The sequence below is a fragment of the Equus asinus genome, chromosome 3, assembly GCF_041296235.1.
Source record: "Equus asinus isolate D_3611 breed Donkey chromosome 3, EquAss-T2T_v2, whole genome shotgun sequence".
NCBI classification, from domain to species: domain Eukaryota; kingdom Metazoa; phylum Chordata; class Mammalia; order Perissodactyla; family Equidae; genus Equus; species Equus asinus.
In genome coordinates this window covers 106827047-106853753 of record NC_091792.1, presented here as the reverse complement: position 1 = coordinate 106853753, position 26707 = coordinate 106827047, and the positions used below count along the sequence as shown (strand labels likewise).

The 26707-nt window shown below is 36.8% G+C and overlaps 1 long non-coding RNA gene across 1 annotated transcript in view; it reads right to left on the bottom strand.

Annotated features, from left to right (window-relative positions):
- Positions 1 to 376: 376 nt before the first annotated feature.
- Positions 377 to 26707, bottom strand: part of LOC123283794 (uncharacterized) — a 95137-nt gene continuing 68806 nt past the window's right edge. The window contains exon 4 of the long non-coding RNA XR_011502476.1: positions 377 to 508. This is a non-coding gene — a long non-coding RNA (uncharacterized lncRNA). The remainder of the gene's footprint in view (positions 509 to 26707) is intronic.

The window sequence follows — 26707 nt, the reverse complement described above, 5'->3', positions numbered from 1 at the left end:
GACAGGACAAGAAAAGAGTATGTATTGGAAAAACATATTAACATAGAACCAGTTACTGCTACACAATTCTTCTGTCAAGAGAAATGTAACCATACAGGAGTTAATAAAATGAACTCTAGATTTATCTTTAAAAAAATCTCTATACTATTATTGTCATTATACATAAAGTCACGGATTTTGGCAAAATAATGGATTTTTTTATTTACTAAAATTTAAAGTAAATTTTACTTTACTATCAATAAATTCAACTTTACTTCAATATTGTTGAATTAAGAGCCCAAATAATTCCAAAAATCTATAACTGAAATATGGTGTTTTAGTATTTCAGAAAAAGTACCATATTGAGAGTAAAAGTATACATGTTTGAACTCTAACTTATTTATTCATTCAACAAACATTTACTTGCTTAAATTGTAAACTATTGGGGGGAATCATGTTTGATCAGTTCTTGAAAATGCCATCATTTTGAGGTTGATCTTGGTGATAATGCAGAGTTGAATGGTGGTAACTGTAAGCAAAGAAACATAAGCATTATCAGATAATTACAAATGCAAAAGATGAAAAACATCGCACACTGAAATTAATTGAAATAAAAATATTTTTCTAGAATTTTTATATGCACATATCATAATAAAGATATATCTATTTAATACATTTTATTATTCCTCAAATGACACAATATCTGCAAATTCTCACCTATTTCTGAATTGCTGCTATTTGGAATTAATCTAAGAATACAATTTCTATTTATTCAACCACTCTTATCCTTCTTTCAAAAATATATACGACATATTTATTTTCCTTTCAAATTTTCTGCTAGGCAATAATTTTACACTACCTTGATTTTCTAAACATTCTATTTTAAGACAGATGGGCAAGTTGGTCTGAAACTCCCTTCTCCAATTACTGGATGTGAACCATGTGTCAGCCATTATTCTCCTACTTTTTTCAAGACAATCCAACATAAATATATCTAAGATCATGTTAATACCCAAGAATTTGATAGTCATATGTCCAAGTATTTAATATTTTATTTAATTTCAATAAGCATTTAAATGTGAAATGATTAATAATCTCTTTCCTCCATATCAATAACATGTTAACTGTGTAATTCATTTTATTGATGATCACAGAAGCTTAGTCTACTTTTCTAAAACTTCCTGAATATCCTTGAGTTCACATTGGAGAAGGCATGAATAATTTTTACATAAACATAGAGATTATAATATTACATGATAAAATTTTCATATAAGGATCTTCCTTACAAAATTGTTAAGTATAAACTCAAATTTAGGGAATATGCAAAGTCCTTAGCCTTGAAAGTCCTTTCTACTATATTTTAATATTCAATCAAATAAAAGCCATAAATTGGAACACCTAAAATAATATTGACTTCATAAAGGAGAGTGTTACGATTAGTGTTTCACAGTAATGACAAACATAAAAGAGAAAGGAGGCAAGTCTTATTATCAAATCACCACATCAGTCCTAAGTATTTATAATTTTATTGACTTTAAAGTGATTATCTCAGTTCTCAGATAAGACAATATTGTGTATTATTATTGCACAGCCTTTATTATGATACTAATTACCACGTAGGCACCAGTGATTCAAGTGCAGCCAAATCTTGACTTCTGATCTTCACGAGCTTCTTGGGAGAACAGGTGAATGAAGAAAGTTTGTCCAAAAGAAAGTTGAGTGGAAGTTCACTTGCTCTGTTAACCACATATCAGTGGATCAACACTCTTTTCTGTTTGTGTTGTATCTCTTTCCAATAAATCTGTAGCCACTGAAGGCAGGAACTGGGCCTGTCTTGTTCCTGCTGAATTCACAGTGCCTTCTATAGAGAGGATGTCCATTAAGTATCGTTTGAATGAATGAATAAATCAAAGCTGTTCTTTCAAATCCAATAATGCTGAGATTAAAATTTATATTAAATATATCTATCAATAATAAGTCATTAGGAAAATTCAATACACAAATAAGTTAAACTGTGAACAATATTGTCACAGAGTCCTACAGAGTTTACAAAGTAAATGAATATTCCAATTTAATTCTAACTCACTCAGTTAAATAGAACAGAGATGATTCTCATTTTATAGATGAGAAAATGGCATTTACAAATAAGTTTACCAAGCTCATCTAGTAAAAGAATGACAGAGCTAGGAGTTAACCCTAGGCCTTCTGATTCCAAGTTCAGTGCTCTTTTTACCATTCTAGAATTGCCTTTAAAACATTTTTGCATTTTTTTCCCAAATACACTGGTGATTTCTTACAGCTGTATTCGTTCAGAATCAGCACATCTGCCATTTGTTCTGGTATGTGATTTAACATAGATGAATATGTAAAAACCGTAAATAAATCGGTATAAAATTAATTTTAAAAAGTATGCCAAATGAAAATTATCTACATTTCTCATTGCATAGTCATAACAACTAAAAAAGTATTCAGAAAGTAGATTACTAGATAATTTAATGTGAGCTTTCCAAAATTTGGGGAATTCTAAGTCCAAAGATTTGAGGGGGATGTGGTGGGACAGACATATTTCACAAATTTCCATAACATGGACACTGAGTTTATGTGCCTAAATGTGTCTTAGCTCAATGGAGGAAAGATTATTTATGTCCTCTTATTACATTCTTTCAGACATTTATCTTCAATTCTATTAAACTTTGAAAGATTGAAGCAAACTATAAAAATGAAGTTAATCAAATTCCAAGAATTTGGGAACATTTGATAATCTATAAACTATTCTATAACTGCAAATAAGACACAACTATAGTTTTTTAAAAGTGAGTGATATACATAGAAAGAAAAGTACTAATTTGTTAATTTTTTAACCATCAGATTTTATCATTACCCTTGCAAGTAAAAGATATGATAGAGTTCTCAATGCTCCAGGGACAGAAAAATCCAAAGGGCAAATGTTTAAAGATTAAACCGAAATAATCCTACATATGCAATTTTTTTCCCTAGCACCCATTCCCTACCACATCCAATAGACAAAAAGTAGGAGGTACAAAAGGAAGGCACAGTTGGCTATTAGATGGAAGAACCATTCAACTAGTTCTCTTTACATCTGCAGGTATGAAGTCATAGAGGCACTGGCCGGGTCAAGAAGAAGAAAGTCCTGACCAAGATCCAAAGGAGACACCCTTCTCAAGGTAATTGTGTGGATAATGACGATATTTCCAGGGCACTTTTACTCCAGAATCATCTTTTTTCTATTAACACCTAGTTTCTTAATCAAGAAGTGGCCAGGGGGCACTAATGAGTTCAACTTTGGACAGGCTGAGTTAAACGTGCCATGCTAACAACCAAGCGGAGATGTCCACAAAAGAGCTGGATATAAGGGTCTTGATCGATAAACTTAGAAGTCAGCTTACAGGTGAATGCCGTTTCCAAGGAGATGCAGGAGATCACACAGGGACATTGCTACAGAGTGAGGGAAAAATAGTGATGACGCCAGAAACCTAATGTGGGTAGAGAAGGAAGAAAACCCATGAACGAACCTAAAAAAGAACTTCAGAGAGGTATGAAGAGATCCAGGATAAGGTGGTTTCACAAAAGCCAAGCAAAGAGGGAAGGACTCCTTGTCAAACGCTAGAGAGATTGCCATCCTGTAAGACAAGAATTACATTGACAATAAACACATTATCGAACTGGATTGGAGTTGTTCCAATATGTAGGCAGAATAAAAAGCCTGCTTGCTTAAACATATCTGGCTAGCTATGCTTTACTCTAAACAATACATCTAACTGGACACATTTTACTCTAAAATAGAATTATGAGCTGTCAGGAAAATAAAAGAGTGGTTCTGGGGGCAGGTGGAGGGCATATAGAACGGAATTAATTTCATATAAGAAATAGAAAATAGCAATTTTAAAACAAGTAGGTGATATTTATAGGACTGTAGGAATTAATTTTATATTTCTCAACATTTTTCCTAGGTCCTAATTTACAATATTAAACTTCTCACCTTAACTTTCCAATACTGCCTCAAGAATTGATTGCAATAGCACATCAGAAATGAGACTATTCTAGAAATTCTGCTTCTTTCATTCTCTCACTTCTTAGAAGTGTTCATTTTTACTTCTTCAGCTTTTGTTCAATAAATCATTTTGAAAACCATTTGTTCCCTGCATCCATTTCTATCACTGTGATACATTTGGAAATGAATTTAAAAATTAATATGCTTAGCCTTCTAAAAAGCTCCTAATAATAAGTAATACTTAAATACAAGGTTGACCTAGACCTTAATGTTCCCCTACTCTTGACTTAACTTTGAACAGGTTTCTTCCTGAATCTAGGCTCCTGGCATCTTAGAACACTTGTTTAGAAAATTTACAGTTGTAAATTCTTTCTCTACCCCTTTGAGATGTAAATCTAAAAGCCTCTCTCCAACTTTACAACCCAGGAATGTCTTTATTAAAGATCTGGGTGCCAAGGAAGATAGTACCCCTTTCTCCCAGTTTCTGTGGGAGGGGAGGAACCTAACCTGGGTAAACACAAATTAGCAAACAACAGATGGTCTGATCACAGAGAAAAACATCTATGAACTCAAGAATTACCCAATGCGCTCAACACATCCTATTGATCAGCATCCCCGTAACATCCTCCAGTACTTTTCCACTAGCATGCCCCAGCACAGAAAACCTCTCACCTTTTGTTTTAGCAGAGTTGACTATTACAATAGTCTTGAATGAAGTCTTCCTTGCCTGTTTAACTTTGTCCTGCAAGTTTTTGCTTTGACAAGGTGTGGAATGCAGAAATTATAAATAAATAAAGGGTGGGTTAAAACTCCCATCAGCCAAGACATAAGAAAATGTCAAAGGAATGAAAACAGAGGGTCATCCTCACTAACACACAGTCATGCACCACTTAACACAACTTACCAAGAAATGAGTCATTAAGCGATTTCATCATTGTGTGAACATCATAGTGTACTTAGGCAAAGCTAGATGGTATAGCCTACTACACAGCTAGGCTATACAGCATTAATCTTATGGGACCTCCATCATATATGCCGTCTGTCATTGACTGAAACATCATTATGTGGTGCATGACTGTAATTTGAAACGTCCTTCCCATTTTGCCAACTTTTAAGACCATGGAAAATATATATTAAATTTTTGAGATGGAGAAATTCTAAATTAAGTATAATAAATATACTTTTAAGTGTATAGCAGACTTCGGAAGGAAAAAAAAACTAAGGGAAACCCCCACAATTCAAAAATAAAATGGAAATGAAATCCAGGGAGGGGAAGACGTGTTTCAATTCTGAGGCTGCCCTGAAGGATGTAGTTGGTCTCGGTAATCCGGGAGCTTGAATTTTAAAACCTATATGAAGACAGAAAAATAGGCATTGAGCCCATTCCAGACAAACAGTTGGAACAGTCTCTCTCCACATGAACCTGGGACTCTCAGAAAGCCACGGACTCAAAAAATTTTGATCACAGGCAAAGGGAAACGAGAAACAATGTGCTATATTCATTTGAGTCCGAAAGATTAAAAAGAATTTAAGAGACATGGGGCATAGACTGAGAATGCCTTTTCCCTTCAAATAAAATAATAAAGACAAAGGAACAGAGGTGATACTCAAAGGCATAAGGACCAAGAACAAGTCATATTATTCACATTTTTATTAAAATAACAAACATGTAGACAATTTTTATAAAGGAACCTTCATGAATCTTGAGCTGATCTTCCCACTGAGCAGGATTTAAGTATTAATCACACTGTTGAAGCCACTGGACCAAGCCTGACCCAGGGACACCCTCTTCACAAATAAATCAACATCACAGGAATAATATGGACACCCTGGAGGCTGAAGTATTGCCCAGCTTGTCTGCATATCTAAAGTACTCTCAAGGTTAGCATTTATATTCCAAAACAGTACCAATAATAATAGCTGACAATTACTGAGTGCTAATACGTGCTAAGCACTTTATATGTTCATTGAGTCCCATTAAATCTTAGTAACAACCCTGTGAATTTGGTTCTATTGTTAGATCCTTTTTAGAGACAAGAAAAATGAGGCTTGGGCAGGTTAAGTGTTTTGCTCAAAGTCAAAGAGCCAGAAAGCAATAGATCTCACATTTACAAAATTCCATCTAGAAGTAACATAAAATAAATGAGTTAACACACGACTAATTTAATTGCAGGTAGCATCTTTGGCATAGAAAAGCTGGCTCAGAGCATGAGAAGAAGTTGGAAATCCACTGAAAGAAATAAGCCTATAAACTAAGGTATTTTCATTCCATAATCCATGGCAGCATGGCTCAGAGGATTATACTGAACATTGGATATTTTCCTTCCACCAAAGGCCTAAAAAAGACAGCTGAATGTAAAAGAAAGTGCTTCAGGAAAAAATGAAACAGCATTAGGAAATTTTACTTAGAAATCCCATTTCCTGAAAATCTGATAAACTTAGATGACTGTCTTTGGGAATATCAATATCAATCCCCAGGGTTCTGAAGGGAGATCATCTGACCCCAGGACCTATTCAGTATAACAGAAGGCAACAGTACTCCTTTTCTAGTATTTAAACATGCAGGAATTATTTCTATTAAGTTCCCATCTAAATCACACATGAAAAGGAACATGTTGTAACACTCATTCCTGAATTATAGAAATTCACATCTAGCCCTTGTTGGCAGGGACATTTAAAAAAGGAGGCACAACCACAAGAGCCAATCCAATTGATTTTTGAAAGGGAGCATACCATGTAACCCACCACTACCTAGATGAAGAAATACGACATAATAAGCACACCAAAGTCTCCCACATGCTCCCTTCTAGTCATTGTCCTTGACAAAAAGGTAACCCCCATTTCTGACATTCATCACTTCATTCTTGAGCTGCGGATTCCCACTTCCAATTGCTTTGTGAACTGAAAATATCTGTCTAGATACCATGGAAGTATCTCAAATGAATATGTTATCTTTGCCTCCCCAGCCTTCTCTCCCTATGGTCTTCATCTCTGTTATCATTTATCATCCACCAGTTGCCCAAGTTACAAATCTTAATATTATCTTCAACTCTTCTTAATCCTTACCGTATCCTATTGGCTCTGTCCCGTTTATTTTGTTGTCTCTTTGTAAGTGATACTTTCTTTCACACATCCTTATACTTTACAGAGCCTTATGACCTCTGATCTAGACTGGGGTTAATAGTCTGCAAACTAGTCTCCCTGCTTCTAATTACTCTCATTCCTCTTCCTCATTGTTAAGGCCAAGAACAAGTGGAATATTCAAGGTACCACCACAAGGTAACATGGCTGGAACAGAGTAAGCTATAGAGAAAGCAGAAAATGAGCTCTGGGAGGTAATGGAGGACAATATTCAGTAGGGCCTTTAAGACTTTAGCTTTATTTTTAGTAAGATAAACAGTCACAGGAGGCTTTGAGCAGAAAAGTGGCACGATCTGACTAATATTTAAAATGAACACTATAACTGCCTCTAATGATAATGGGAAGTGGAAGCAGGAAACTAGTTAAAATATGAAAGCAGTAATCAAGGTGGCAGTTGATGAAAGCTTGGATCAAGGTGGTAGTGGTACAGCTGGTGAAAAGTCATCAGGTCCTCGATATATTTTTAAGGCAGAACCATAATATTTGATCAAGAATTGGATGTTGGGTATAAAACAGAATGAATAGTCAAAGATGTCTCCAAAATTTTTGACCAGAGCAGTTGGAAGGATTGAGTTGCTCTATTAGCCTGCCTAGGCTGTCATAACAAAATACTGTAGACTGGGTGGCTTAAACAACAGAACTTTATTTTCTCACAGTTCTGGAAACTAGAAGTCTAAGATCAAGACACCAGCCAATTCCATTCTTGGTGACAACTCTCTTTATGGCTTGTGATGCCTGCCTTCTCACTAAGTCTTTACATGGCCTTACCTCTGAGCATGCACATGGAGGGAAAATGATCTTTCTTTCTTCTTATAAGGCGGCCAGACCTATCAGGTTAGGGCCCCACCCTTACTTCCTCATTTAACCTTAATTATCTCTAAAAGGCTGTATATCAAATACAGCCACATTGAGGGTTAGGGTTTCAACATACAAATCTTGTGGGGGACACAATTCAGTTCATAACAGTTGTCAACAAACAGGATGGGAAACACCATGGAAGTTTTTTTGTTAGGTGTTATTTGGAGTATATCAAAAGTTTTGTTTGGCCATGACATGTCTATTGACATCCAATTGGCTCTGTTAAATAAGAACTTGGAAATAGTAGTCTGGAATTTAGGCTAAATGTCTGAGCAAGAGATATTAATTTGATACTTGTTATCATTTTGATGGTATTTAGAGGTATCTGACTAAATGAAACCACCAAAGGAGCGAGTATCCATAAAGAAGGGCAGACATTCAAAGAATGAGCCATGGAGTACCCCAAATAGTTGGGGAGATGGGGAAGAATCAACAGACAAACAAAAAAGGAGAGACTAGTGAAGAAGAAGAAGAAAGAAGAAGAAGAGCATGTGGTACGCTGGAAACCAAGGGAAGAAAGTGATTCTCGGAGGAAAGCATGATCAACTGTGTCAAATGCACTGAGAAGTCAAGTAAAATAAGGTATTGAAATGGAAAACTTGATTCAACAACATGAAGGCATGAGCAGTTTGAAAGAGTGAACTACCAGAGCAGTTTAGGTAGAGTAGCAGAGGCAAAAGCCTTCTGAAGTAGGTTGAAAAGAACAGAGGAACTGAAGACAAGTTTTTTTAGTGGTTTTGTTACAAGAAAAGCAGAGAAATGGGGCAGTATCTGGAGAGGGAAGTGAAGAGAAAAAAAAGATCCATTTTTATTTTTTGTTTTATGGTGGAAGAAAAAACATCATGTCTGTAGGTTGATGATAGTGAGCCAACAAAGAGGGGTAAAATAATACAGGAGAGAGGGAGTTACTAAAATAAAGTCTTTGAATAGGCAAGAGCATGAGATCTAGTCTAAAATGGAGGAGGTGGCCTTAGGCCTAATTTCAGAGAACTCATCTATAGTAATTGGAAGGAAGACAGCATACATGAATTCAAACTATAGTAGACAAGGAAATTTGGTAGTGGAACTTGTGAATGTTCTCTTTTGATTTTATCTATCTATTTTTTCATGAAATAAGGAGCAAGGTCATCAACTGAGTGAGAATGGGCAGGAAGTCTTGGAAATTTGAAGAGGGAGGAGAAGCTATAAGAAGATTGAGAAGGTGAATGAATTAAAGAACTTTATTATGATTACCAGTCAACAATAACAGGCACCTAGAAGTTGTGATCAAGTATGGCTTTCTCTGGATGTAAGAACAAAGTGGATGGAGAGTTATATTTACTCTGAATTGATGTTTTTCCAAGAAAGGTACACTAAAGCAAGGGCAGGACGAGAGAGCTAATGGTGTATGAAAAGAGAGATTATAATAATTGTTCACAGAATGTGAGCTGGATAAGAGGACAGTAAGAACTCATAGGGAGTTGGGAAGGGTTCAAAGTTAGTAGGATCAGTAGACTATAGGTGTTCATGAGGTTAAATAATTGTTAGAATCAGGGTAGCAGAGGGAGGTTGGAAGGTGAGTTGTTTGTAATACGGATTATTAGTAATAGTATATTTTATCTGTGGCCATGGGAATGCGTAGCTAAAACAGAGTACAGGATAAGCATATAGGAAAAACGGAGTCAAGGAAGTGAGAGGACAAGACATAGAAAGGGTCTTCTATGTGGACATTGAAATCACCAAGAATTGAGAAAGCAGTGGTTTGAAAAAACGTAAAGTGGGCCAGAGGATAAAATCTGTGATGATTAATTTTATGTGTCAACTTGACTGGGCTAAGGCATACCCAGATTAAACATTATTTCTGCTTGTGTCTGTGAAGGTGTTTCTGGATGAGATTACCATTTGAATTATTGAATTTGGTAAAGCAGATCCCCCTCCCCAATGTGGGTGTGCATTATCCAATCCTTTGAGGACCTGAATAGAAGAATAAAGATGGAAAAAGGAGGAATTTGCCTCCTTTTGCTACCTACCTGCCTGCTTGAGTTGAGACATCAATTTTCTGCTGCCTTTGGACCAGGATTCACACCATTAGCTACTGGGTTCTTAGCCTTCAGACTTGGATTGGAATTACACCGCCAGCTGTCCTGGATCACCATCTTGCAGATGGCAGATCATAAGACTTTTCAGCCTCCATAACCACATGAACCAATTCCTCATAATAGATCTCTTCCTATATATATAACCTATTGGTTCTGTTTCTCTGGAGAACCCTGACTAATATAAAATCTTTACATGAGGAGGGGGAGTAATTTGAGCGACACTAGATGACTAATTGGACATGTAGTGGGAGGTATATTATGACACAAAAGTCCACACTGACGAAAGTTTGGAGAGAGACACAAAATGATCTGAAGCATCAATAATGAGCAAGGGAGATTCTTAACTGACCTCCAGGTTCAAAGGTACAAGGGGTATAGAAAAGAAAAGAGGCAAAACTTAAAACAATTATAGATAAATCCATATCTTCAGCTTGGGGGAGCTAAGTTTTGAACATCATAAGGAATAAAAGGCACAATAAGATTAGTCTTCATAGTCTCAAGGCATATAATGGTGCTGAGTTTGGGGCCAGGAAGGCTTTGAAGTCTTGGGGCCTTGAATTCACTCCTATATATTGAGACTTGAAGGCCCCAAAACTGAAGGCCAATATTATTCCAGGTGTATGAGATTCCATCCTGACCCCAGCAAGTGTAGTGACATGGGGAAGGGAGGGTTTGCTGACTTTGGAGCTCCTAGAGCTTCCTCTAGATGTCTACTGATCATACTCTTGTCCCAGGCCATGGATGCTAGGGAGATGTATAGAGATCATATGTTCCCTCTTCTTAATCCCCATCAGCCCTGACAATTCTTGTTTCTGTGCCCCTGTTTATGATTTTTCCTACACATAACAATTCCCCCTAACTCAACTCCAGTCTTAAAACTTACCCAAAATTGAAAGCCAAGAATCTCTCAAAAAAATTATTTCTTCATAATTCTTTGATTATGTAACGTATAGGTCAGATTTTGCCTATCTTGCTCCTCCTACGTCACTCAGATCCTGGAGCTGAACCTAAGTTAACAGGCACTCAATTAATACTTGAATGAATAAATAAATAAATAGCAATGAACACAGCTATCATTTATATTCCTTTCCTCCTAGAATAGAATATAAATTCTTTGAGAGTGTTTTATCTTCCACTCCTGTTTTTCCACCAGTGTCTTTCACAGACATTCAATAAGTTCTTGTTGAATTGATATATATTCTCATCCATTAAGCACATGGTGCTGATAAGTTTGGAGATTCAATAAAGTAAAACAAGCATCTGCAGCATTTCAATTTCAAGCACTGAAAATCAATTAGGGTTATGCCTATAGGGTTCACCTTTGCCACGTAAGACTCATAGCTACATGGAGACACCAATAACCTATTTTCTAATCTGTAGCTCCTCCTTCAATATGATCATTTTCGTATATTGGAAAACACTGGTGTTAGCCTAATTACACATAGAAAGCAACTTCCAGAAATTGTGACTAGATCATAAACTGGAAGGCATGTGGAAAAATAAATGAACTATTCACCTCGATGAAGGGGGACAATGGATCAGGACTTCTTGGGCTACAAAAAAAAGAATTTCAAAGATGAAGTTTCTTAACAGACAAAGCCTTGATTTTATTGTCCCAGGTTCAACTTTGGAAACCATGAGGCGGAAATCTTACCTATCTTGGATCTCATAAAGATGAATTAGTGCCAGCCAGGGATTCTGATTCTGAATCTGCCAGCTTACTTGAAATGAAAAGACCTGAAAATATCATCTCTAACCGAACGAACATTCCACTCTTAAGTATGTATTATTGCACTAGCTTTCCAACAATTACTTCCATTGCCTTGAAGAGCAATATTTAATGTCATGGGAATGATATTTCCAAACTACTAAAGTGATAACATTATAATTGTTCAACTCATGACACACTGCTTTTGATCTAAAGGCAATAATCATGTACATAGATGCTTTGTACGTCAATACTCTGCCTGATTAAAAGAACAATCCAGTGACAGTCTTGGACAAAACTTTGGGGATTCAATATTTGTTCCAATAACTTGTTCCAATAAAAGAATGTCAGCTATAGAAAAGTATTAAGATGAGCCAGAGGATAAAAAAATTGAGGAAGCCTGAAGAAAAAAACTACAAAAAGTTTGACTTTGCTTGTCTTTCTACACAGCAAGAACCATACATCATGATCATTACTGAATTTTAGGGTTACACAAAATAAAAGAAGTATCCAAGGTAAAAAGAAAAAAAGAGTTGTAATCACCAGTAAGTAAATTTTTAGGTGTTTTCAAGTGAGAAGAGATAGCAAGCCAATTAAGTTCAGATCAAGTCTCCGTATTGTCTGATAACGTACTGTTGCACCATGCTTTGCACAGCATGAACTGAAAGTCAGTAACAATTCAAATTCAGATTTTTATGGAGGTTTTGAAATATATACTAATGAATCGCCTCAGCAAGTGATACAATAGGGATGATACATTTTGGTGGATTCCACGTAAATAGACAATTAGCTTCAGAAACTGGCATTAACTGCTATATCAGCCAGTGTTGAGTTTACCAAAGGAAGTGGATTCCTGAGAGATCAGCATGGTATCTATATAAATCATGTAGAATAGAAAGAAAAAAAAGACTATTATGGGCATGTTATTTTTTTCTAGTTTCTTCTTCTCCTAAATTATAAAACATATTTTTCAAACACTCAACCAAACACAATTTGTCCTTATAAAACCCACAAATTCATAGAGTGAATCCCAATGTAAACTAATAAATGGCAATACATGTTAAATGCTATTATAGTGAATCAAAATTTTGCTGTGGAAGCAGAGGAAGGAACAATTAAAAAAAAATAACAGGAGAATAGGGAGGAAATGGCACTGTAAGCTAGAGAGTTAATTTCTAAAAGGCTTAATAACATTTAAAATATAAGCTTTGCCTCTTTCAATTTGAAGATAAGCTAAAAGGTTCAGTCTATGCCTGAGAGATGCATGCACAAAAGCCAGTGGACACTTCCTCTCCCTTCTTTTGTTTTGGGATTAGCTCAGAAGCAATCCTTTATATGTGAACTTTTTTCTCTCCCCATTGAAATAAAGAAGGAGGGAGAGTGAGCAGTTGTGTTTCGTTTTTAGATTTAGACTTTCTCAGCATGGATTTCATCTTCCTGCTTTGCTGAACCAGGCTGATTTGCTCAAGTTAAAGTCAGAAAGTGGCTGAATGGAAAGATTTCTTCTCAAGGTAAATGCCTGAATAAATCAGAAGGTTTGGTGCCATTCTTTCCTTCTTCAAATACCTACTCTTTCTTATAATCCTTTTGTATAAGGGATCTACTAAGATTTTAAACTCTGGCTGAATATAGATTCAATAAATTAACTTTTCTCTAAATAGTCCATGAAAAAAATGCAACAAATAGATAATTGTTAATGTGAGAATAAGGGTGAATTTATATGATGAAGTCCTCACTGAAATATTCTGTTCAAAATGTATTTACTACTTAGATTGTTTACTCCTTGATTCTCTATAAGCTAAAGAAAACAGCCAAAATTCTTCCACTTCTCACTGATTGATTAAAATGGTATTGACCTTAGCAAACAGAGTATTCTATCCTGCATATTATCATTTCGAATAATGCACTAGAATTATTTGGGCACTGTCTTTATCTTATTAATTAAACCCCACCATTTTAGTTAATGTCAATAATGTTCCAATATAATAGATTATTTCTGATGTCTGTCATTTAAATTGTCAATGAGTTAATATAACATAGGACAATCTTGTACCTCAGTTGCAGGGAATAAGTAGGAGAAGATGAAGATCCTAATCCTGACTGTGGCCATCTTGAATTTTGTCTCTTACTTCCCGGTAAGTTTCAGTATTTTGGATAACCATATCATAATGGAACTAAAAATTACATGGAGGGAAAAAAATGGATTTAGATCACCAGGATATGTTTAATGCAGGATAACATAAACAAACAAATGCTAAACAAAACATCATCGTGTTTCTTGGATCGCCCAGTGGCATAGTGGTTGGGTTTGTGTGCTCTGCTTCAGCAGCCCAGGGATCACCAGTTCTGATCCCTGGTGAGGACCTATGCACTGCTTATCAAGCCATGCTGTGGCAGGTGCCCACATATAAAATAGAGGAAGATAGACACAGATATTAGCCCAGGGCCCATCTTCCTCAGCAAAAAGAGGAGGATTGGTGGTGGATGTTAGCTCAGAGCTAATCTTCCTCAAAAAAAAAACCCAAAAAGCCATCATCATGTTTTAATTATTCTATTTTCTATTTACAAACTTCTTTCATTTAAAATTAATCATATACATAATGAAGTAAAGATAACAGAAGTTATAATGCATGACAGTATAGAATTTGAAGGGGCTTCTCTATACTTCTTATACTGTAAAAGATTCCTTTCTGAAAGTTTGCCATGGGACCTCTGGGTTTATACTTACAGAGGGCACTTAACCCTAACATATTAGCTGCTCCTTTTCACATCGATATTGTGTATTTCTAACTTGATTAACTTAACAACCTATCAATAAAGAGGAAAGCAGAGACCTTCAGAATGTTGCTTTATTTGATAAATTTAATGCTGTGACTATTGATTTCAGGCTTTTTAGTAAAATATAATCTGTAAGGGGAACCTCACAAAAATGTTGTAACTTCTTTCCCTTTAGTTTAATGGGAGCCAGGAAATACATAGTTGGGCAAATCAACATTAGTCTGCCAATCCACCTTTGTCCTCATGAGACAGCTGCATAGCAAGTCACTCTCATGCATCCTAAGAACAAAAGAAAATTCTGCACCTGCAGACACTTCAAATAACCGCCCTGAGTCTCTTGATAGAGTAACAAGGCTCTCTGGACCTTTTTCAGAGAGAAACTACTCAGAGACTCTTCAAGCTAGAATATATAACTTTCTTTCATTTGGGGATTATGGACCATGTAACCTTTCGACTAATCAGACTTCAGCTAACTTTGCTTATGATGAGGGTACAGGAGACAACTCTACTCAGGCAGAGGCACCAAAGAGCAATGCCTCACCTTCATCTGCTGTTATTCAAGATACTCCTGCTGTCAGTACCACAATTTCCAGATTTGTACCCAACTCCAGATTAATACAGAGCAGGATGACTATTTCTGGGGAAAATAACATATTAGCACCTCTACCCATGACCACAAACCAGTATAAGTCTGATTCCATTGCTATTCCCCACTTTCAGACAGACTCCAAAGAAACTCAGAATCTTGAACACTTCTTCCCATCCACTGGAAGATCTAAACTATTCTTTGCCCTAAATCCTGCTGCATACATCCAAAACACTAAGAATGAATTCAGTGCCTCTGCAGATGAGAGTGCCATTACTAAATCAAATGCAAGCAAACTCTTTGAAACTTATACCACTACTCATGAGGAAGAAGCAGGACCAGAGAATATATCGTTTACCGGTACAACCCTTATGAAAGAAGACAGTACAGCAAAAACTGATGCCACAGACATTCTAGAAGATTATACAACTCTGCTTGATGTTCCTGACATGAAGGACAAACACATAATTTTAACTAATACTACTTATCTGGAAAGATATGGCAAAACTGTGGGCAATGCTCCTGATCTTCCACAGAAAGACAATTCTATTATAATCAATGCCACAGACATGAAGAATCACGGCAGAACTACAGTTAATGCTCAAAAAACTAACATTTCCTCTGCAAAAAACAGCAATGACTTTCGATCTATTCCTAATCTGAGTACTTACAACAAGGCTGATACCAAATCTATCACGATTGCCAGTAACATTGATGAAACTATTTCCAATATCAATCCCATTAACACCACAAATTCTTTTCTTAATTATATAATGTATAAGAAAAGCAATAATGCTATTAGTAATTCCAATGATACCAAAACAATTTAGATATAGCTAAAAATACTATGCATGTGGAGGATTTAACTATTTCCAAAACAAATCACATCAATTCTACAAAGCATTATGCTAACCCTAACCCCATAGAGCCAATGACTACCTCTAACATTAACTTTAAAATAACTCAGCCTTCAAAGGAAGGTGCAATAACAGAAGGCAGACACATTATTCAGATGGAGAATATCACAACAACCAACAATAACAATATCGCTGACGCAATTGGATCTAAAGTAGACAATTCAATAATTAAGTACCTTTCTAACATTCCTGCCAATGAACATCTCAAAACCGATAGGAACAATTTTAAGTCTGTGAACACTGATGGAATTGAGAATGTTATTCCTGTGGTCCAAGAAATCGCAAATATAGACCAAGATGATGGAATTGCAAAGGAAGTCATCTTCATTCATCCAGACACTTCCACAATAGAAAGTGAAAGAAAAGCTTACTCTCTCAGCCCTGATGCAGATTATGCCCAAACAGCAGGAAACAAAATCATCCTCTCTTCTTACACCCCTGTTATATTCAACCCCCTATTCAAATATAAAATAAAACCCTTCACAATGGACAGCACAAACCTCATTAACAACAGAGGTGACCAGAGAACCCCCACCACAATTACTGCAAATGATGCCAAAGCCAAAATGGATGTTGAAAGAGCTACTGTGTTTAAAACAGCCACTTTCCAGAGCAATATCACCCCTGTGGTTTCCATTGGCCACCCGGTAACTGTTGGATCTGTCCATTTCAGGGAAGACAGTGTAGCTGACAAGACCTCAGCTTCAAAGGTCAGTATCACCCCTTCAGAAAAATCTACTGACTCTGTGGATGAAGTCATTAGTCTCTCTACTAATGACAACCATGCTGATGGTGGTGCAGGTCTCAACTCTGAAACAGATTTTCCTATGAACAAAGAATATATTCTCCTCTCAGTAGCTAAATCATCTACCCTAAGCCCAATGCCCAAAATAATCAAGCTCAAAACTCCCTGCTAATTAAAGGCAATTCCTTGACTGGTGCTTGGGTATCAGATCCTGTGGCTGAAAATCCTCGTCTTGTTAATGATGCCATTACACAAAAATGGAAAATCAATAAAGTATCAGCAGATCCTTTGAACATTCCATTGGCATCTACTTTCCTTACAGCTGATGTCACCTCTCCCAATGATGAATACAATACCACTCCCAGTGCAAGTAAGGGGACCAAAAATATGACTGACAGCTCTGAACAGATGATTAACAAGGCCACCATGCCAGAAGGAAGGCCTACTGTAGCTATTATCTTCCTGCCTGCAAAGGCAATTAGTATTCTTACACCAAGAAAAAGATTTGGAAATTTGATAGACAAAGGAATGGCTAATGAAGAAGAATCAGCTCTTCGGCTAGTGGAAGAAGGTGATGTTTTTAAGATAAAAGAAAACCTTCCACCCGCACATAATATCAAGTACTTTGAATCAAGAGACAGTGGCTTTGAAAGGAACGCACTTGTGGCTATTGATAACACAAAGTCTCTCTTCCAATTAAGTAGTAGTATACCTTCTGCTGAAGTAACGATAACTGACAGAGGCCTTACCATTCCTGGGGAAAAAAATGTTGATGTTCTATATGATGTCACTAAATCTGCAAATGACAAAACACATTTTAAGACAATGGCCACCAAAACAATAGTTGATGGTTTGCATGAAAGTGAAGCTGTGAAACAGAACGTAGAAGCAGCAGACAGCACTGAACTCCTTCCACTTAGCAATTCTTTCCTCCAAACTGGAAGAATGGATGACCATATAAACCCTAATTTATACTACAATGTAATCACTGATAATCTACTTACTATCACCAAAAAGAACCCAAATGTTCCTCAGAACATCAGGAAACATAGACTATCACTCTCCACAATGGAGGATGCAGATCTTACTGACCACAGAAGTGGCTATCAAACCCCTGCTGCCATCGCTTCAAACAGTGCTAAGAGACTGGCCAATAAAGGCGAAAGGGCTGAGACTGAAATGACACATGTCCCTCTTGGGATTACTACTGTGGCTGATGATATTTCCTATGAGCATAAAAACACTGAAGTTGTAACAGACTTGACTTCCATAGCTGCCATCTCGCCCAGAAAGAAAGGCATTCTGACCATGAATGAAGTTAATACTCTTAACAGTAAACCTAATAAACTAGGAGATGACTTTGCCATTTCCAGAGATGATCCCAATGTGTCTAGAGATGATGGCACTCAATTAGTAGCTGATTACTCTACCTTTATGAAGTCTCTTGCCTCTTTCAATCATCCCCAAGCAACAAACCCTGTAAAAAAGACCTCTTTGGCAGATATTATAATACTAAAAACTTTTCATTATAAGTCTATCCCAGCAGCTTGCCAGTAGCTGACACCACTGATCCTCAAGGAGAAGGTGATACCATGTTTTATATCCCAAGACACGAATCTGAAAACACTATGAAGCAGACACCCCAAAAGACACTGGCATTACGGCAGAGGAAGATGTACTTGAAGACAATAGGAGGGATCATATTTATGGCATACCTATTGCAGGTGATAACGTTCCTAAGGGAAACAGTTTGGCAGCTAAACATTATTTTCTTAACTCTGATGCACATAACTCCAACAGAATCAAAGGAACACCCAAAATCACAATTGAACAACTTGAATTTGAGAATCCTACATCATCCTATATGGCTGAAGTCTCAAAACCTCCACTTGGAAAATTTACTCCTGAGTTTCAAGGAAAAATGATGATGATACAACAAAGTAATAGTGGTGCTGAACATAATGCATTCTTTGGTGGTGATATTCTTCCTCTGATGATGAAAGAAAATGTCCCAAAAGGATATATCTTTTTGCCTGAAAGAAGATCTACCTTGACAACACCAGATTTTAGGATTCCAATGAAAGATAATATAAACTTTGCTCTGGAAAGGACTGCATTGTTAGATAAAGGAACTTTCAGCAAAAACTATGCAACCTATACTGATGAGCAAACTGATCCATGGGCAGACAAAGACCAAACTGCTACAGGTAGCATAACAAATTCTCCTTCAGGTGTTATACCTGTGACCTACTCCCTTCCTGTCTCCTCTGAAGAAATAAATGTGGAAAATTATTATCCTGTGTCTGGAATAGGTACTCCTCTATCACTGGAATATACAAATACATTGAGAGATGATTCCTTTAGTCTTAGGCCTGGGACTACTCTGGCAAAGGAAAATAATCTAGATGCTATGGACTTGATCATCTCTGAACCTGATCAAAGTGATTCTGAGTATATTTCAAATAAGCTTGGCTTTGAATTAAAGAAGAAAGAAAATAGCCCTATAAAAAACCTATTCAATTTACACATGGACCCAATGGGTTTGTATCTCATACACCCTCCTTTAAAAATGAGGTCTCCAAGAGTCTTCTGTATAGGATGACTCACCCTGAGTTTGAAACTATTATTCTCAAAGAAAATTCTGACTCTGATATTGTCACCACTTCTTTCAAAGATTACACCAAAAATTTCAACTCTCAGCATCTGAAAACCATGGGGCACTCCCTAAATGATAGAGGTGAGACTTTTTCCCCTGAGTTTCCAGAAAGATCATCTGCAGGAAAGGAGGCTCAAAGTAAAGATGACACCATTATCCTTCTCCCTGAAATTTCTGATTTGGGAAATAAAAAAATCAAGAATTTCGCTGTACCACATACAGAAACAATTGTTACTGTGGAAAAGAGCAGAAAATTTGGCACTGTCCCCACTGATCATGCTGTGATCACCACTCCCATAAAAACACAAGGTCATTTCTACCAGAGAGGTATTTCATCCAACGTTCATAACACAGCTGCCCTGAAGTTGGCAGACACCATTACATCAGAAAAATCAAAAGTCAGTGAAAACAAAATGCATTCAGCTGAAGTGATGCCTACAGAGGATCACATTAACACTTTGGCTCAGGACATTGCCTCCCAAGCTGAGAATATATCCTATGTTGGTGAAGTTACTAAGGGTATAATCAAAATAGCCTCAGTAACTTCTAATCCTGTTAATGTCACCAAAATGCCAACAAATGCCATCACCGTTTTACCTAATGTCTTTGCTTTTGACTCTAAGAAGAGCAATGAAAATGGTGACTCGATCGTGCCTGAGGTAGATGGTGTCCTGTCCAAAAAATTTAAATCTCTATTAATTTCCAGTCAGAAGAGACTTAGAACTGCAGGTGCTCTTAGTGAGAATGATGATTCTTGACCTGAGAAATCAGTGATCTTAGAGGTATCAGAGCCATTGGGTGAACACTCTACTATCATTGACCAAAACTGGGAAGTCACCAAGGTCCAAAATGACCCTCAGCCTTTCTCCATGGTCTCTTCTGTTCCTCTGGAAGATTGTACTTTTTCAGAGAATCCCATAAATGTTGCCACTGACACACCTAACACTGAAAATGGGGGCATTAATGATAAAACTGATGCCATGGTCTTGGCACCTAATATAGCCATTCAACCTGTAATCCACAAAAAAGGGCAGAAAGATAAAACTTCTGACTATGCTGCAAGTCATCATGTAAGTAAAACAGTTATCAACCCACCTGCAAAAGAAATCACTACCTCAGGAACTGAGGCTAATGCATTCCTCAGTAAAGATAAGGCTATTGTAGAGGATGAATCCTACATTTCTGAAGCGGAAATTCCAGTGAACTTAAGAGAGGTAAATTCAGTGAACATTGATCCTTTCATTCTTAAGCCTGATGTTTTGCCTGATGAACAGAAAGCACATGAAACTTTAAAAGAAACATTTTACCCTGATTCCACAACGAGCACAACAAAGCTGACAAAGCCCAGGGCTAAGGGCTCATTTTCTCTTGATAATGAAAACTCAGAGAGGTCTACTACAAACTCTTATAATACATTATATCATCTACCCCCTCTTTCTCCTACTGATTTTGTTGCTGACTTTATTAAAACCCATAATTCTGAATTTGATCCAGCACTCAGTATAGAAGAGAGTGACATAAAAATGATTGATGAGTCTATTACATCTGATGATATAATTGTCCTACCTGACAAAGAAATCATTTCACCTGACAGTATTATCTCTATTGACAACACAAGGAACATTATAAACGGAAAAATATATGTAGATTCTGCAGAAAAATATCATGAAACTCAATATGAAGTAATTCCTTTTACAAAGGACTTTTCAGCAGAGTCAGATGTGGTTTTCCTGGCAGGGGAAAACAATCCAAATAATATGCATCTAATGACCATTGCACTTGATGACAGTACTATTAAATATGTGTCAGAGGAAAATACCTTTTATGTTGGACAAAAAGGAAAAAGCCCCACAACAAAAACAGCTACCTTCATTCAAGGGCTCCATAGATTTGGGTCTCATGCTTCCTTCCCCACTGCACATGTCACTAAAAGTCTCTTGAATGAAAATCCTATAGATCTCAAAACCAAACAAAAATACCAAATGCTGATCCCCAGAAAAGGAAACCCTGATTCCGACAAAGATGGCCCTTTTCTCAAAGATTATACTGCCAAGTTCAGAAGTAAGTCACCTAGCACCGTGACTCACTCCCTAACAGATGGAAACAGAAAATTTTCCCCCAAGTTTCCAGATGATTTAACTCTGAGAAGAGGCACCCTAAGTGGAAATGATATCATCATTCTTCCAGAAGGCAAAGGGATTGACCATATCAATGCTCCAGACCCAGAATCAACGGAAACTGTGGGAGCAAGCAGGACATTCCCAGATGAAATCACAGAACTCACCCTGAGCACCACTCCAATAACAAGCAAAGGCCCACTCTACAGGACAAAGGTCACGTTCACTGGTCTTTATGACCAGAGGAAACCCACTATGTCACCTATGTCAGAATATAATCAAGACAAAATTTTCAAGGCAGAGAGTTACCATTCACAGGATGCCACTGTTCCTTCAGCTACATTCAAAGTCAACCTTGATAATGAACTTTCCTTTTTTGATGAAGATTTTGAGAATACTAAAAGCAGGGCATCAACTTCTTCTTCATCTATGAAGACAATTCACCCTATGGCTGACACTACTGCTCCTTCCCTTGAGAACAGTTATGAAGGGGGTGATTCCATGCAACCTGATGAAAACAATGTCAGGCCTAGAAAATTCCCATTTCTACCAACAACTGAAAGTATCATTCTCATGCCTAAAGTCTTAACTGAGGATTCTGTCCCAATGAGTAATAACTCCTTGACTGACTCCTCAAAGTCAGTATCAGTGATATCAGAGACAGTGAGTGAATGCCTTGGTTTCATTCATGGAAATGATATTTCTGAAAATCAGGACATTAAAATTCAAACAGACCTTCAGCCCCACTCCTTGGACTCAAGTATTCCTTCTATTAATTCAATAACTTTTACCAGGAATTCTACAGATAATAAGGCTGATTCATCATCCACTGTGAAGAGAGAAACCGTTAACATTTCTAAAGCTAAGAAAGGTGTTCAATCTCTGGGTACAACGATGGAAGTCCTTTCACCTAGACGAATAAGCCCTTTCTCTTCTGAAATAAGGAAAACGGCTAAACTCTCTGCTGAGGAAGACACAGCTGCAAAATTTGATTTAAGTCACATTACAAATGCAACAGTCCTCATTCCAACTTTGGAGAAAACGCTTCCCTCAACCCCTGTCAATTTTAACACCAACGCTCCCAGATCCATGATTTATTCTCTTACTAATTCAGGTTGGATTTTTTACCTGAGTTTCTAGATGAAACAATTGTGAAAAATAGTTCTCTAATTGGAGATAACATCATCATCATTCTCCCTAAACACAAAAGAATAGAGTACCCACTTGTTCTAGACCCAGAATTAATGACAAGAATGGAAGAGAGCAGGGTATTCACGACTCATTCCACTGATCCTGCTGGAATCACCAATCCTCTAGAATACAAAGACGAATTCAGCAGGAGAGGTGTCTCATCTGCTTTTATACTAATGCTGCCCCAGATGAAGCAAAAACCATCATATTATCCAGATTTGATGCAAATGAACATAAACCAAACTTAGCAGATACGCCCCATTCACAGGACATTATTCCTTTGGCTGAGTTCAGTGTCATTCCTGATAATGATCTTTCTTTCATCAGTAAAAATACTGACAAAATAAACAACAGAGCTTCCATCTTTTCTTCATCTCTGAATAAGGCAGCCAGCACTGTAGCTGATTCCATTGTTCTTTCCACTGAAGGTAGTTATGAAGAAAATGATTCTATGTTACCTGAAGAAGATAATGTTAAATCTAGAGGATTCTCATCTCTATTAACATCTGCCACGTTTATTCCTAATTCCTTACCTGAAAATCCTGAAACCTCTGGCCTAATGACAGATAACTCTTTGTCTGAATCTTTAATAACTAGATCAGAAGAGTTAGAGACAGCAACTGAATATGCTGATGTCATTAACAGAGGTGATATTCCGGAGAGGCAGGTCATAACAACTCAAGCTGACATCCATTCCTATCCTTTGGCCTGGAATGTTCCTCCAACTGATCAACTACTTTTTCAGATAGTATCACAGATAGTGAAGTTAATTCATTTCTCTCTCTGAATAGAGATACACCTGATAATTATAAAACTAAGACTGACAAAATATATTCCAAATCTCAAAGAGTAATGATGAAAGCCTTTTCTCCTAGAGAAGATTCTCAAAATAGTGACTACAAGAGAAGGAAAATGATTAATATTTTCAATCAAGAAGATCCAGCTGCTAAAGTGGAATTAAGTCATTTTACAAATACAACAGTTTTCATCCCAGCTACAGGGAAAATCCTGCCATCAGCAACTGAGCCCAATCTTCTCTCCAAGAGTGACAACAATATGGGTGATTCTTTCACTGCTAAATTTGATCCTGCTTCCTTCAAACCTCAAACACTTCCCAATTTAAAAGGAATCTTTTTAGCCGATTCCACATTAACTCTTCCAGAAGCATCTAGGCCTGCCTCTCACAATAAAGTCACTAACATCGGAAGGTCTATCACAAACACCCTGACTGAATTATATGGCCTACAACCGAGGTCAACTTTTCCTCCTTCTGAATTCACAACATCCATGGGAACTTCCGAATATTCTGAACTTGTTCCTGTTACTACTATGGGAAAAGATACCACCAAAAAGATTGATTATAACATTCTACCTGAGGAACTAATTATTCCATCTGATGAAGTTATTTTACCTATTATAATTACCTCTGAAAAAGACATGGCAAGTACTTTTAAAAGGAACATATTTGACCACAAAGATCTTAGAGAGACGACTCCTAAATATGAATCTATTTATTTTACAGAAGACGTTGCAGAAAGGGTGGATGACATTTCTTCTGCCTGCAAAATCACTCCAGCATATGTAGACTACATAATTATTAAGTCTGACGATAGTGGTTCTGAATATGTCTCAGATAAGCATGCCTTTGATGTAGAGGATAGATCAAATAATCCCCCTGCAAAATGGAGTACATTCATATATGCCCCCAAGACACATGTGTCTCATGCAGCATATACCACAGTTGCTGCTTCAGACAGTCTATCTAAAACAACACCCCCAGAGTTCAACACTAAAGAGAATTACCAAGCTATGATTCCTAGACAGGAAAACAAGAACTTAGACACCAATTCCATCGCTCTCAAAGATTCCAATGTCAATGTCAATACCAAAGCTCATAGACCCACAACTCACTTCCTAATTGATGCAAGTAAGAATTTTCCTTCTAATTTTTCTGACAATACATCTGTGGGAAAAAACACCATCAGTGATGATGGTGATACCATAGTTCTCTCGGAAGGCTTTGACTCAGAAAATAAAATAATTGAGCATTTCCTTTTTCCAGACACAAAACCCGTAGTTGACAGCAGGATATTCACAACTGATACTACTAATCATGCTTTAAAAAATAGTGACAATTTCCTCAGGAAAAACATATCACCTGCCTTTTATAAGACATCTACACCCAAAAGAGCAGATACTACCACATCCAGTATTTCTGATTTTACCGAAGATCAAACAGGTAGAGCTGCAGTATCTGATCCAAGGTTCAGCAGCTTTTCTTTAGCTCACCTTTCCAGTGAGGACATGTCCAATGTTAATGAAAACACAGAAGGTGCAATCAACACAGCTCTTACATCCTTTAATCCTTTGAAAAAGATTTCTGCCATTATGCCATATGCTCCTGCTATCTCCACTAAGAACAAAAATAACATTGGCCATTATAACTTTCCATCATCAAAAAGTGTCATGTCTCTAAGACTTACATCTATGGGACTACCTGAAACTCTCATCCTAACTTCTAATCTTCCTTCTAAAGAAACTGCAGGCCCCAGACTTGTAAAAGGTCCAAACCTATCTTACCCAACAGTGTTAATATCAGCTGCATCAGAGCCTGTGTCTGTAGACTCACCTTACTTCAATGAAGGCATTGTCTCAGAAAGACAAAATACTAAAAGCCAAAGAGTCCTAAAGGCTTTCCCCTTGGTTTATACTGTTCTCCAAGCTGATTCCACTGGTTCTTCAGACAATATGGCCAAAGTCAAACCTAACACATCTTCTACTGTTGTCACCAAGAACAAAATTTTTGATAATGATGCCTCTGGTGATCAAAATTCAGAACCCAAGAAAACAACAACAACGTTTTCTATTCGTTTTCCTAATGAATATAGTAAACCAAGCTTCTACAAGGAAAATAATGCTTCTACCATGAAAGACATAGCTACTGAATTTGAAGTGAATCACCTTACAGATGTAAATAATGAAATAGGAAACGATCCAGTTATCCAGGTGGAAACAAATTCTCTAAAAGATGCTGAAAAGCCTTATCTTGTGAATAAAAATGTCAATCCTGGTAATAAGTCAGTCAGTAAGGATTATTACAGTGTCCTTGTAGCAGCTTATTCAAGCTTTCATATACCCAAGGATTTCCTCCCAGAAGGATCTGCTCCTCAGAAACCCACTTCATGGCTGAGAACTCAAACTTGCTCACGGAAGTAAATACCATTATTCCTACTGATGAAAAATCTTCATTTTTACACGGAGATAACTTCTGAGTTAGAAGGAAATTCTCTGTTGGAATTTAATGTAGCCAATCTCAAAACAACAAATACTGAATTTTAAACTTCAGAAAGTACAAACGGTACACATGAATCCATTGCTGGAATAGCAAAAATAATACCTATGTTTCAAGAAATTTCTATTATACCACAAGCTAAAAAGGTTGTTGAAGTAAACACTTTTTTAGGGCTGATACTCCTCAGTCACAAACAACAAAGCAGATGTAAATGCCATCTTTCTTGAAGACAAAACAATAGTGACCCCAGAGGCCAACACATCTTTCAATTACAACTTCCTTACTCATGCACCCAACGTTCTAATCACTGGAGGAAAAGAGGACAAAAATGTGGATGTTGTTATAACCAAATATCAAAATGTAATTGCTCCTCTCACTTCCTTCACTGTTTATAAAGGTGGGAACTCTTTTGTGAATGGAGATATTGCACCTGAAAACTTCCTCACCAACTACATTCTAGTAATAATTATAATCAACTCAATTAAGGTTTAAATTCTATTTTCTCCAATAAATTTATAAAATCTGAAGACACATAGACTCTCTCTAAAATAGGAATTCTAGTTTCTATAGGAGATACCACTCGTCTCAGTTGATTCTTTCTAAATTGCACTTGACATTTCTTCTGATAAATCTTAAGATATGCACCATA